This window comes from Zonotrichia leucophrys, chromosome 1, assembly GCF_028769735.1.
Source record: "Zonotrichia leucophrys gambelii isolate GWCS_2022_RI chromosome 1, RI_Zleu_2.0, whole genome shotgun sequence".
NCBI classification, from domain to species: domain Eukaryota; kingdom Metazoa; phylum Chordata; class Aves; order Passeriformes; family Passerellidae; genus Zonotrichia; species Zonotrichia leucophrys.
This window is the reverse complement of record NC_088169.1, coordinates 92,430,698-92,445,471: the sequence shown is the minus strand read 5'-3', so window position 1 is coordinate 92,445,471 and position 14,774 is coordinate 92,430,698. Positions and strand designations below refer to the sequence as shown.

The 14,774-nt window shown below is 49.6% G+C and overlaps 1 protein-coding gene across 3 annotated transcripts in view; it reads right to left on the bottom strand.

Moving 5' to 3' along the window:
• Positions 1-14,432, bottom strand: part of LOC135452303 (galactosylgalactosylxylosylprotein 3-beta-glucuronosyltransferase 1-like) — a 28,421-nt gene extending 13,989 nt beyond the window's left edge. Inside the window, exon 1 of one of the 3 annotated variants that reach the window (XM_064722289.1) lies at positions 13,806-14,432. The gene's annotated coding sequence lies outside the window, so the exon portion shown is untranslated. The remainder of the gene's footprint in view (positions 1-13,805) is intronic. The other 2 variants (XM_064722282.1, XM_064722273.1) reach the window with 2 other exon arrangements.
• Positions 14,433-14,774: the final 342 nt, after the last annotated feature.

Genomic DNA, 14,774 nt, shown 5'->3' with positions numbered 1-14,774 from the left:
ACAAGGAATGCATAATTCATGGCAGCGCTGGTATTTGTGGTGAGCAGCACCGGCTCAGTCCCTGCCTTGCTGAAATGCACAGGAAGCCGCTGTCCCCTCTCCCTCCATTCCCTTGGGCCCATCAGAGCCTTCAGTCGAAACTACAATAGTGCTAAAAATTGAGACAGGCTGAGATGCTGCAGGCTTCCCCTCACCAGGCAGCTGCCTCCCTGCTTGAGATGTGCATGGTAAAGTGGGAGGATGGATTCAAGGAACCACAAAAGTGGGTGGAATGGGTTGTTGCTCTGGGATAAGCCCGGGTAATTACTGTGCAAACACAGCCAAAACAGGGCATTTCTCAGTAGTGAGACTCCTCCAGCCCTTGGACAGGTCTTCAGGAATGGCATCCTTGTAGGACAGAAAGAATAGGCTAGATCTAAAAGACAGTGCCTGAGGGTTCACATCCAGCTGTATTTCTTGAGGGGGTGGGAAAGAGAAGGGAAAAGGCAGTTTGGTTTTCTGCTCAGAAAGTAGCAATTTCTCCCCTAAACTCTGCTGGACCTGGGTGGCTAAAAAACAAAGGGGGGCAAAAAAAAAGAAGTGTTTTTTCTTGGAAGCAAAATGTTAATCATACAATCATGGAATGTTTTGGATTGGAAGGGACCTTAAAGATCATCTAATTCCAACCCCTCTGCTGGGCAGTGACACCTTCCACTAGACCAGGTTTCTCAAAGCCCCATTCAACCTGGCCTTGAACGCTTCCAGGGATGGGCTATCCACAGCTCTGGGCGACCTGGGCCAGCACCTCTCCACCCTCAAAATGAAGAACACCTTCCTAATATTTAACCTGAGCCTACCCTCTTTCAGTTTGAACCCATTCTCCCTAATCCTTTCCCTACATGCCTTTGTAAAGAGTCCCTCTCCAGCTCTATTGTAGCCCCTTTTAGGTATTTGAAGGTGCTCTGAGGTCTCTCCAGAGCCTTCTCTTCTCCAGGCTGAGCAGCCCCAACTCTTTCAGCCTGTCCATAGGGGAGGTGGATAAAACAGGGAAAAGAAAGGCTCTGATCCCAAACTGGGATCTTGACCTCCCAGTAGCCCAGGCAATAGTGGGAGACTGCAGTTCTGTCCCAAAGTGTAAGAGGGCTCTTCTGCTGGGTGTTTTAATCATCCCTCTGCTGCAGACCTGGCAAAGGGCTGCAGGTAAGTGACACCTGCAATCTGAATGAGATGAGCACGCCCCTACTGCTCATGGGGAGAGAGGGCAAAGGAAAATTAACTGAGTCCCAATGAGAGACAAAACCCAGGGAACTACAAATAATAAAACAATACAGGGAAGGATGGCCAGGTTCTTCCCCACAGCAGGAAGAGCAGAACTACCAGCAGCTGTGTAGTTTCAAGGCTCAGCCCCATCAACACTCTGTCCCTTGGTGCGCAGGCTCCTGTGGGGACAACTTCCCCAGGAAGTGAGTCACTCCCAATGAAACAGCTGCCCCTTCCCAACTCCTGCACCTCTTCCTCAGAAACAAAGAAAGGCTTCATCCTCTCTGCCAGCTCTGATCCCTTCACCATATGGGAGCACAGTTACTTCAGCCCAGAAACCAGGCTTGTCCCTCAGGAATACACCATGCACAACGCCCATCCCTCCACTGCCCACATGAAGCCAAGCTGAGCATTCCTCAAAGCTTGGTCTGTAAATAGCTTGACACTGCACCTTTCTGAAGAGCATCCTTGTCCTAGACATGTGGCTTGTGTGTGGGAGCATGGACTGAAAGAGGGTGGTGCTTTATACAGGGATTTCTTCCAAGGCAAAAAGTAAAACCAAACCCACAAACAACAGAAAACAAAAAAAGAAATTTGACAGAGCTAATTAAATCTGCTGGCTAGGTCCCACAGGAGCCAATACTTTAGAGACAGCACGTGGCTCAGCCTGCTATCCCCAGATAGATCAAGGGTATCCAGGCCCTATCTGGGCTATCAGCAGGAATGGAGATAACCCAGTTTGAATACAGACTAGACCTTGAACTTGGCTGCAAAGCCCGTCCTTGCAGGGAGCCTTCCGGAGCCTGAAAAAGGAGGTCTAAGCCAGGCTATTTTTAATCAGCCCAGACCCAAATGTCCTTCACAATTGATCCATACAACCTGTCACCACATTCTGCCCCCTGAGCATAGGCCAGGGTGGGCTGTGACTCAGAGGGACACAGCTCTCTGCCCCAGCACAACTTCCCTGCACTGCAGAGACATAATCCAGGGGTGCCAGAAATACCTGGAGAAAGATTAGCAGCTCAAGCCCAAAGAGAAGCAGGGGGTACCAGGTATCTCCCGAGAAAGCTTGCTCTCTCCTGAAAGACCTCTAAGCTTGGAGTTATCCTGTCTTGAAAGGGAACTCAGGGGCCTATTCAGATGTCAGCTCCTCTTCCCTGCTGCTGAGCTCTGGCAGAACTGAGGTCCTTTATAGATGCTGATGACTATTACAGAATAATAATTCCAAATGTATCAGCATGAATCAGCCCAATATCTGCATTAGCCAAAAAAAGAAAAAGAAGCTTTTTTTTTTCCCAAGGAGGCAAAATAATTCTAAGGAAGCAAAAACAATACTGGATTGTTCCAAAGTTTCTGTATATCTCATTCAGAGCTTTCCCTACTGAGTTAACAGCTGATGCCTGTTCAGCAGGAGTGGGAGCTGTCATTTTACAGCTTTTTTACAAAAGCAGAAAGGAAAAACCCATAGTACTGCCTTCCAGAACATTTTCAAAGATGGAGAGGAATTACTTTTTCAGAGAAAAAGGCATTAGGCATTATTTGATGATAACTACATTTCGCAGGTGCTTGTTATGGGGGGGGGGAGGGGAAATCTCATTGATCACGAGCTCCTTGTAAAGATATGGGGCCCAAAGGCCAATGCTGTTCCTCTGATAGCAGCCAGGATACAGAGACAAGCTTTGATCTCAGCTGTGTGTCAATATGACATCAAATGCAGACCTCCAGAGGAACAAGCTATCACTAATGCACACTCTTGATTGATTTAGACAGCTTGTTTTCCTCCTGCTTTCAAAGGCAATGTTGAAATGCTCTTCCCTGCTGGACTTCCCCATTACTCCTAGGGAGGGCAAAAGAAAGCAAAGGAGAAACTTCTCTGGCTGAAATCACAGTGCAAATGAGTGGGGCAGCAGTTACGTCATTTATAACACCAGTGTAGCTAAATATGTCTGCTCTCTTCCCAAAATCTGTGAAAATACTGGCATTTTAATGGTTACATGTGCGTGCCGGCCCTCTGAAGAATCAGAGCCCTCATCTGTTATTGTATGGAGAGAACTGTGGGCAGAGAATGAATGCAGAGTAAAGGCAGGAATCCCCCTGAGTTTTTATTTGGGAATGCTGGCTGAATGATGTGATCAATAAAAGCATCGTGCAAGCAGCAACTTTGTGTGGAATGTTCTTGTGGGTGGCTGCTCCATATAGATTAAGACAGAGAGGGCACTGGACAGCACTGATGCCACATCATGCAGGTGTTAGTTGTGTGGGATCACAGAGAGGAGAAACACCTCTCTGGTGTCTTTGATGGACATTTTTGCTGTTGCAGCTCTCTGAGCTGTGTGAAATACGCTCACTTTGTAACTGGCTGAGATGGTCCAAAATGCTAATTCTGATTTCTTCCTCCAAATAAATCATCAGCACTCATTATATTTGCCACTTGCTGTGCAGCATCCAAGTGTCATGTGGACACTTTTAGAAACAAACTCAGAATGGATAAATTGGCACCTAGAGAATTGTCTTTTGCAATTGATATACGTTATGGTCCGCTGCTTGATTTGTACCTTAAATGCCACAGCTGATCTGTATAGCTTGGGCTTCATTAAGAGAAGCACTAGAATGAAAATTAGAGTCAGCACACAGTGTTTATTTTTCTGCCTTCTGCTTGTGAAATAAAAAGAGAAGAGAGCAAAAGAAAGAAGGGACAGGAAGCTGATGGTCAGTGTCCTGCTAGGACTGTCCTGCTGTCCCTCCCTGTCCTAACAGGGAAGCTGTTGACTCTGGACTACAGGCAGGCCACATTCAAATAATGCACCAAGGTGGTTGAGATCAAACCCATATGCAATTCCCACCATCTGGGAATGCCAGGGGACCAATATCTAACTTGGGCACTGGCAGCAGCTGCCAGCATATATCCCTGCATCATGATCAGAGTAAGTTTTATTTTGTAGAAAAAGTTAGCAGTGGGTGCATTTGGGTGAACAGATGGAGCTGAGGAGTAGCAAAACTCACATGCCCCTTTCTAACAACAATCCAAGCCTACCAGAAAAAAAGGATGTGGGTTTTGGTTTCTGTTTTTCCGTGTCTTGCACAGTTAAAATGGAAGAGTCTGTTGGGAAGGCAGGGAAGGCAGTGAGGAAATTGAGGGCAGACGAGCTCACAGCATGAGAAACAAATTGCTCTCTCTCTTAGAGTGCATGGAGCTTGCCATAGGGCCTGCTTGTATAGGGATTGCTCTCTGCCATGCTCCTTAATTGCACATGAAAGCAGCCTGGTCTGAAAGTGTCTTTGCATGTAGTGTTTATAAAGCTTCCCTTGGGAGGGAGGTCAGCCTGCGCACTATTGTACTCATGGGCCTCTCTGTGAAATCGTGTGCTTCAGGCTGCCTTAGGCCTGGATGCAAAAGGGGTTTGATATTCCCCCAGGCTGGATCTGTTTCCTGAGATTGGAGTATCATCTTTGCACAAATAGAACCACGATAACCTGGGAGATGTGTCCTCCCAGCTCTTACACCTCTGCCCTCTGCAGGGTGTGCTGGGCAGTGCTGTCCTGCCCACCTCACTTCCACATTCATGGGCTGCCAGGTGGCCTTGGACAGAATAACTGATGAATAGATACTTCTGGTTGGAGAGGGAAGATGAACTAGACTTTTTTTGAACCCTTCTCTGCAGTTTGAGAGCCCTTGGAGCTTCCAAGACAGACCAAGTTGGCCTGGAAGATCAGGGCAGAAAAAGAGTGGTTTCTTGTTAAAAGTAGAAACGCGCTGCTGCTGCTGCTGTAAATCTGAGAGGTGGATATGAATCTCTCCTGATTCTGATGATGAATCTGGCTCCCTCCTTGTGCTCAGGGAAGGAAAATTCTCTCTAGTTATGAGGATGTTTGTGGAGATCAACAGGCCGGGTTAGGTATTTCTAGCTTCACACATGCACACGTGAACTACCTCCATCTATTACCAGCTCCACAGAAAATACCCCTGAAGGGCCAGCAACAGCTTCTAGGTAGAGGAAACATCCAAAAACTGCTTGGGAAGAAAGAAGGAAGAGACTGGATTTTTGCTTCTGCTGCTGTAACTAATTTCTAGGCCATTTGTGTTTGTTCTGGTGCTCAGGTTAGGACCCATGTTTGGGTTAGGAAAGAATTACTTGGTATCAGATTTTAGCAGTCTGGTAAGTGCAGTGCAGAAGGGAGTACACAAGAGCAGAAATCTTGCCTAGTGACTATTTTGCACCAGTGTTTAACAGTTCCAGGACTTGGTTTGACTTCAATAGAGTTACAATCCAAATGTGGCTTGGCTTGGCATGGCTTGGCATGGCTTGATGGACTGTGACTAAAACTTGCTGAGATGGCAGCTTATCTACCACTGAGCAGGAGCTGGTGTTGACAAAAGAGCCACAAGCATCCTCTGCAGCACCTCCAGAAGAGGCTGCTTGGTGGGAAGAAGTCTACAGAGTTTGTTTAGGAGACTGACATGACCAGGAGCACAAGTGGGGAGACTGGTCATGGTACAAGAACAGACTTGGATTTATTCTCAAGAGGGTGACAAGAGAGGCTCTTAGAGGTGGTAAGAGCAAATTTAAATTATCCTTTCCCAAAGAATCCTTTGGGGTAAATTGTATTCACCCCTAAAAGTCTGCACAGAGGTCAGCAGTGATGATCTTAGCAAAATGCTTATTGGTGTCCTGTGACTTTGTGATGGTCCTGTTCCCTTGTAATGCAGCTGCTGATGCATATCGAGTAATAAGAGATTTATTGTGTTTTCCTTAATGCTCCAAGAGCCCTATTCTAACACAGAAGTTAGAAACCTCACTTTGGCTGTAGAAAACCCTCCTGTTATAATTGGATGACATGCTGCTGAGCACTGTAGGTTTGAGGAAAATAGGAAACAGTATGAGAGTTGCTAACCAGAACGGGAGACACACTGGGATTACTGGAGGAGTTATGGAGAAGCCTGTGGGCAGCTAGAGTTCAAGAGGTGCTGGCATCCCATGCTGGAGAGCAGACATAACGAGTTAAGGCAGAGCAGGGGACTTGACTGGAGAGAACACCTGAAATAACTAATTGTTCACAAAACAGAAAATGTAAGAGGTTAGTGGGAGTAGGATGGAGGAGGTGGTTCCAAGGGCAAAAAGAAAACAAAAATAGGCTGGGGGAATAATGTTGGCCAGGCTGATATCTGCCACTTAATAACACTTGACAAAATGCAAATAATTTCTCCTTCCTAAAGATCTGCCAGGGGATGCCTCAGCTATCTGGGGTCAATGATTAACACTCCTACCTCCTTTTCTATTGCTCCATGGAGATGAGGAGCTGGCACACATGTCTGAGGGAGGAAAAAGGTTGCTGTGGACTGTGGAGCAGCAGGATTTGCCAGCTTGCCTCTGACTGCCCAACCCAGCCCTGAGCTACAGCTCAGCCGGGCTCGTGTTTGACTTCAGCACACGCTGCCTGTGGGCTTTGTAGAGGTGCACAGGGATAATCAGGATTTGGTTTCTGTTTGCTTGCTAATTTCAGCCCCTGCTGTGAGATTTGGATGTTTCTGAGGATTCTGTATTAGCTTTAATGATTAAAAAATTATTTCAATGCTTAGTGAAGAAGATGCATGATCTATCATAGAAGCCGCTTAGCAACAGGACTCATTAAGACACGTATTAGTACAGAAAGATATCCTTGCCCCAGCGCCCTCTTGGAATGACTATCCACTCATCTAAACAAGATAAAGGCCTTTGCTGGCCTCCTGCGAGGCCAGAGGATAAAGCAGTCAAGTGTGAAACAAGATTTCTTGGTTCTTTTTCTGGCTTCAACTATGCGTCAGTATGTGGATCTGGGCAAATCATTTCACCTGCTTCAGTGCCTCAGTTCCCCCACAGGTGAGATAAGCACAACAATGTATAAGCACTCTGGGGAAATGACTTTCAAGTGCCTAAGCTCATTAGAGAAAAAACAACCAGCACAGTGAATAAAACTGCCTCAGCCCCTTGCTGGTAGTTTGTACTAACCACACGGTTCACTTTGTCCTAAAGCCCCACATACAGTTAGCTAATTACAGGGGAGAAAAAAGATCTTCTCCTAGCTCCTTACCACCTGGTGGTAGCCAAGCACAGATGTTAAAACTTGTCATTTGGCTCAAAAGAATTCATTTTAGGCAAAGCATTTCTGGTTATCCTTCATGGAAGGAAAGGGTCTGCCAGTGCTGGGGCAGGATCTAATTTTGCTCGAAGGAACACTGTTAAATACCATGTCTGAGAGGAGAACAAAGTAATACTTTGTGTTTTATTCCCAGAGTCATTCACTGAATCTCTCAGGCAGCAACATTCTTAGGAGGAAAAACAGAAGTGGGGTGGACGAAGCAGGTGTAAGAGCAGACATTTCAGTCCACAGTGAAAAAGGTGAGGCATTCCTGATTCTTTGGCTTACATGCAGGGCACTGAGCTTCATATCTGGATGCACAAGCTGTGGTCACACCTTAGTGTGGGGTAAGGGTAAAGGAAACATAAATGACAGGAAAACAAGGGAAGAAAAATAGGTGTAGGTGAGAAACTAAGGTGTGACTGAAAGTGATTCCTGAGGAAGGGAAGGGGAACAGAAGAAATGAGGTTAATGGGAATGCAAAAGGAGGAGGAGGAGGAATGAACAAGGGTGAGAGAGCAGGAGACCAAGTGGGACAGCAAGCAGGAGGCACAGTCAAATCATCTGAGCGCTCTCTGAAGAGATTGCCTATTTTGTTTCTGCCCTTTTTTTGTGTGTGATCTTGCCTTAAAATTGCAGGAATGTGGCGGCACAGCACTGGCGCTCTGATTTATTAATTCCATCCCATCCCACAAGCCCATAAAACAAAAGCATCTGTGTTTGCTCAAGAGAAAACCATGAAGGGCCTCATTCACGTCAGAGGTGGAGAGAGAAGCTGGCAGATAGAGGAAAGTCATCATCTCCTCCTTCCTTTTCACCTTTGTGTGGATCTGGGCTGGGGGAAGGGCCTCGGGAGAGAAGGATCCAGGGGATGAAGGATCAGCAGGGAGAAAGTTAAGATCACCCTGGCATTTGTGCTGGAGAAAGTGGAGGGGAGACACAAGGAACACAATGGCTGGACCGTGAGGAAGGCAGCCCAGCATAGCAGAGAGGACAAGGTCCCTTGCTGCCAGCCAGGCTCACCCAGCACTGGTCTCTGAAGTGGCACTTTGTGCAGTGTCACCCCAATGAACGCCAGTCCCATTGCTGCCGTCACAGGGCTTTCATGAAGCCAAGCACTGTTGCCTAACCCATAGCTATGGACAAACCATAAAAATAAATTGAACCTGCCAGTCATAGATGAAATACCCCTTTACAGCTGTTTTTAGCTTTCGGAATGAGGGAGGATCAGGGCAAGATGAATGTTAACTATCCTACTTTAATAACTGGGGCATGAAGAGGGAGAGGAGCCAGCAACCTCTACTCCTGCCAGGCAAGGATCAACTGTGCTGTTTCTATCAAGAGGCACTGGGAGATTATTGTTGGGAGCAGAGGACCTTGCTAAAACCCTGCCCTTAAGGACAGTGTCTTTAGAAGCCAGGCTGCCCTGCAATGCCCCAGGGGAGCATCACCTCAGGGTCTGCAAGTTACTGCTGCCTGCCTGGCCTTTGGCTTTTCCTTCAAGTTCTCCCACACAAGGATTGCCGAGGAGCAATCCTGCTTTGCTTAGCAAATCACAGTTCCCATGTGCCCTGTACTCCCACACACAGACCCACCGTGAACTTACAGAACAAGACAACACTGCTGCTCTAAAATCTTTTATCCAGAGCTGAGATTGCCCGACTGCTAACCCTGTTCAGTTCCAAGTAATCCCAGCACTTTGCTTGGCTAGAGGCTGGCTGTACTGGGAATAAATGCCCTTGCTCTCATTGACAAGAGGTAACATCCAAAGAAAACCATTTTCTTTTGCAATGCAGCATTATTCATAGACCAGCACCACATAAAGTTGCCAGGACGCTGGCAGTCTGCTAAAATCCACAACATGGGCAGGGGAAGTGGCAGCGTAAGCACCACTGGACCAGCTCAAATCTCAGCAGAAGTTAACCTGAACCTGCTCCAGCTGACAAAACCCAAGCCTACAAGAGCTAAGTGTCAGCACACAGGCTGGAAAATACTTTTTTTTTTGCTTCTGCCTGGAAATTAAAACATGCCCCAGTGATTTTCACTTAAACACGTCTGTGTCCTTTTGTCCTTCATCTTACATTGATCACTGTTGGGGGTTTTGGAAGGTATAAAAAATCCTATGCCAGAGGATGTGAGAGGTTCAACCCTGAAGATCTAAATATCTTTCAAGTCGACTGCCCTGTCCAGTCATGAACTACCCACTATCCATCACAATTCCTACTCTTCCTGAATCCTACACTCAGCACCAGCAGCATCTTGTAGCAGAGTTCCTTATGTCACAATGCACAGCATGGGAAAATACTTACTTTTATCATCAAATTGCTACCTTTCCTATTTTCCTGAATGCAGTCCAGTTCCTCTACTGAGAAAAACTCTGAAGAGTTAGAGAAGCATTCATTCTCCCTCTTCTGTGTTGTTGATTGCTTTGTTTTTCACCCCAATATCCCTCCTCATGTGTCTTCCTGAGCTAACTAACCCCATCTTAAGGAATCTCTCTATGTGTGCCAGGCATTAGTGGGATTACGTGATCAGAGTAGGGATGAACAGCAAACAAAATCTGAAGGTCCCTTTGCTGGAGCTGTGGATCCCATTGCTGTGTCTCAGCCCTGGGAAGCTGTGTCTCATGAGGAAACTGAGATCACGTTTTATAAATCCCAGGAATTTGCAGAGTGCAATGTTTTCATCTCAGGCAGAAAGATGTCAGACAGCCCCCCACACTGTGTGGTGGAGGAGGCCAGCAAGGTAGCTGATCAAACACTTGGGAGCATTGGCAAAGTAGACAAATTTGGGTTTTAAGGAAAGGCCTTTGGGACCACTAATGTCACATGATAGCAAGCTAGAAGAGACTTCAAACTCTTAATTATGAGCTTGCACAGCCTAAAACAGCATGAAAGATTAAAGGACCAAGTTTTCTTAAGTGTCCTGACCACGGGCTGAGATGCAGTTTGGAGAGGTACCCCAGCCTGGAGGAATCAGTGAGGTCTGACCAGTGTCCCTTTCGAAGAACTGCTCTTAGGCAGTCATGTGTGCACCTGAGATGAGGGTGCTGACAGCCCCAGGTCTTATCCATGCCCTATATTTATTAGTCTTTTCTGGTACTGGTCGGCTTGAAATCACAGTCCTGTTAGGCTGAGCTGCTTCCCAGCAAGTGCTTCCCAGAGAGGCAGGGGCCTCTCGCCTGTGAGACAGATGATCTGGGGCTGTCTCAGCTCTGACGCGCTGAGCTGCCGTGTCTCCCTTGGAAAGAGGGGGTAGTCATCCTGACAAACAGCTCTGTATGTGGGCAGGCAGTGCTCTTAATCACACATGCAGAGTGCTTGGAGATCTTGGGATGGGAAGCGGTGCAGAAAAGCCTAATGCTTATTATTAGGTAGAGAGACCAGGAGCAAAAAGGGCAGAGTGATTTTAGACTCCTCCAGGGCCCTGGAGGTGTGTGGGACCCAGATTCCAGTCTGGCTTATTACCTCCTTTTTAGGCTTCTTCTTTTATTAGGAACAATTAGATACAAGGAGGAAGGGGACAGATATCATCTTTCCTGTGTACATCCTGCAGAGAATAATTGCAGAGCTTTCTCAGAGCAATTTTGCATGCTCAGTAAAGGGCATCTTTGAAGCCTATCAAATATCTCATCCCTTGCAGGCATACATATGAAGGCTTGCAACACACATCTTTATTGCTCCCAAGTATTGTGAACAGCAAAGACCATCAAAAGTGCTTAAGGCGAGGAATAAGAGGCCTTGGAAGTGGTTCCAGGAGGTGGATGGAGCTGTGGGGTGGCTTCTTATGTTTGGAACAGGAACTTTGCCTCCTGAGGCATTGGAGGAAAGCAGGAGGTGACTGTGCACCAGCACCCTGGGAGAGAGGGGCAGCCGAGGCTGGAGTTATGAAGGCACTGAGAAACAGGGATGTGTAGAGCACTGTCACTGGCAGGTGACTGCCGTGGTGAAGAGGGTAGGAAAGCCATCCAGGGGTACAGCTGGAGACAATCCAATGCAGGCTCCTGCCAGCAAGCTGCCTGCTAAGGACAACTTTGGTCTCAGACACTAAGGACATCTCCTGGCCTGCTGCTGAAGCAGGGGAAAGTTTCCTGCCAAAAAGCACCTTTACCAGTGCTTCATAGGCAAGAAGAAAGGATGCTGGGTACACAGGTAACACAGCCTTGAGCTGTCCAGTACAACCTTGGACACACTGCAGGGAAGATGTCATTGGAGAACACAGGCACTAGGCACCAAAATATTCCCAAACCATGGAAAGAATATGAATTTAAGGGCTGTACATTGTGGAAGTGTTTTCTCTCTTGCGTACATTTAGCTGCTGTATAGCTCTGTACAGCTCCCTAGGCAACAGTCTTCCCAGATGACACTGTAACAAAGCCCAAAGGTGCGGGAGCTTGCCTCATTAAAACCCTTGTGGAGGGAGCAAGTGTCCTCAGCCCAAGTGCTTTGTTTTCCATCCCGTGGCTGTTCCAGTGTCTTGCAAGCCAGGCTGAGGCCCTTTGTTGTAAAGGTGGCTGCATCTCAGCTGTGCTCTGTGTCAGCTCGTTGAATTGCTTTGGGATTGCAAGGTTGCCTAGATGATTTTGCTATTATTATCATTATTATTATTATTATTACTATTATTATTTTTACTGCAATCAAAATGTCAAAGAAGAGCTTTAATTTGATCTCACCAGATTCCTGAAACACCAGATACAATGAGTTAGCTGCCCATCTACCTCTGTACCTTAACTGCTCTGCAGAGCCTTAATTCAATGCAGACTGAAGTGCCCTGAAAGCAACACCAAAGTCCCTCCTGGGAGGGACAGGGGGAGGCAGGGCAGGAATCACAGTCATGGAGCTCCTGGCCTCACACTGGGCAGGCACAGCGTGCGCTCAGCTACTGGTGCTGTATCCCTGGTGTGCCTGCCCACAGAGAGATTCCAGGAAACCATGGAGCAGGCACCAAGCAAAGGTGATGGAGCCCCCACATCCTGCTCCAGGGCATGGAGAAAAGGGGATTGGCAGCGTGCACGGCTGCAAACAGATGTGACACAGGCTGTCACATACAGCTCTGCCAGTGGCTTCCTCCTGCCCTGTAACCCTCTCTATTTCCTGAGACAGAGGTTCCCATAATCTCCTGCTGAGGAATCACATTTTAGAATATTGATGGCCTCCCTTTTGTGAGGATCCTATCCTGCTGTCTCTGTGCACCTATCTCCCAGCTTGTGGAAGTGCTATATGGCCCCTTTTCCTAGTCTGTCTGAGGCTATTGAGGTCAATGCCTTGCACTTCTGCTGGCTGTCCAGAGGTACAAGGTGTGAACCTCCCCATCCATTTTCCCCTTTTTGCACCTGATGAGATTTAAGCCCAAGCAGAAGTGGGTGATCAGACTCATGTGTGAAGCTGCTGTACCTTGCTACACTCTCTACATATGTGCTTTGCACAAGGAAGCCTCCTCTGAGTCCAAAAAATGAGCTGAAAGCACCTGCATCGCTCCCTCTCCCCCACTCACTTGCTGAGCTGTGTGGACTTCAAGTTATCGGACGGGTATTTATAGCTTGTCATTATTGCTCTGCTGTGGTGCTGCTTGGAGCTGCCCTGCTGATTCCAACACCCCTTCTGTCCAGCTGCACAGAAACTACCCCTTGGCAGCCTTCCCTAAGGAGTTACTGAGGAACTGGCTGCTTCTCTCCCGATTTGCAGCACCTTGAGGGGTTTCTCTCTGTCACGCATTAGCTGCTGAGCCTCTCCCTCTCCTCCCCTGGCCCGAGGCTGGATGGGTCAGTGGCTGGAGCGGGAGGCCGAAATAAAGTACTTTCCAACTCGCCTAGCAAGATCCACCCCAAGCTGCTCCAGAAAACCAGCAGCTGCATCCCTCGGCAGACACCCGTGTGCGAGGCAGGGGTAGAACCGGGCAGAACTCTTCCCCAAACCTCCTACTCTTGCCCTCTCCCAATCCACATCTTCAGAGCCCCTCACTGGGACGCCCACCTGGGTTCGGTTCCAGCGAGGCTACCTGTGCCTGCACACAATCCCCCTTGTCGCCCTTCTGTAGTTTGGCTTCTCCGCTATTTGTCACCAAGAGGCGCAATGAAACCTCTCCGGGAGCAGCGGCGTGCCCGGGTACCCTTGTTCGGAGATCCCGGCGGCGAGATTCCCGGCTGGACACACACCAGGAATGAAGGCATCTCCCCACAGCTGGAAAATTCCAGCCTGGGATTGGGATGTCGCTGCCCTGGAAGGTGTCCGGACCAAGGTGTGGGGGGATGCAGGGACAGGGGCTCCCCATCAGGAGCGGAATCGGTCCTGGCACTGAGCAGGGATGAAGTTCGGGGATTCAGCTGCCGGTCGCGGGGCAGAGCACCCCTCCAGCCCCAAGCGCCGCCGGACCGCAAGGTCACCGCTGTATCCCCGCCGCTGCTCCCACCCCCAAAGCCCCGGTGCCCGAGCGCGGGGTCTCCCGCTTACCTGGCGAGATGGGCCGGTCACGGCGGAGACGCCGGGGCGCCGGGCGCGGGGCGGCAGCGCACCGGGGGCTGCCGGGGAAGCATCGCCCGCCGCCGGGCGGAGGCGCGTCCTCCCTGCGCCCTGCGAGCGGTACCGGCACCGGGACCGGCCCGTCGGCGCTGCCGGCGGATGGCGGCGCCCGCCTTCAGACGGCGCCGGCGATGCGGCTACGCGCGGCGCGGAGCCGATTTAAGGCCACCCCGTGCCGGGGGTGGGGGGAGCGCCGAGGGCCGCCCGCAGCGGCTCCTGCGCGCCGCGCATCCCGCGGGGCCACCTTAAGCGGGGAAGGGGCGAGCGCGGAGTCAGCGAGGGGGGAAGGAGCGGCGAGGCGGCGACCCGGACCGGGAACAGCGGGAAAGGCGAGCGGGGCCGGGCACGGCCGCAGCGCTGCCCCCGCCGCCCTCGAAGGGGGAGGGTTCCCTGCCCCGGCCGGCCGCTGCTCTTCCCGCCGAAGGCGAGGGGCGGGATGGTTTTGCCGTGCCGAGGATCTCTCTTTGCCGCTGACTGGTGCTGGGGTGATTTCCCGCTCCGGCTGCTTCAAGAAAGAGCCACCTGCGATAGCTACAACCCGTGCGGGTTGGCTATCTATAGGGCAGTCACAGCCCGAACCCAGCGGCCACAATGCTTCTGGAATTTGGTCCCTCACTTGCTGCTTGATGCGCGCATCCCCACTGCGTGCCTCAGTTTCCCTGATGTGGGATGATGGTGATGTCGGTGCGACCGCTTCCCACTGCGGCAGCCGCTGGGCCATTCCTTGCTCTGGCCACATGAACAGCCACAGCCAATGCCTTGTCTGGCGGCCTCTGCCTCGGAGCAGGTTAGATGGGAGCAGAAGACCAGCCCGTTTCTGTTTTCCCCTACCTACCTCCCTTAGGTGCTGTCCCTCGGCCGTGATAAAGTCACCATGCTGCTCGAAGGGGGGTGTGACAA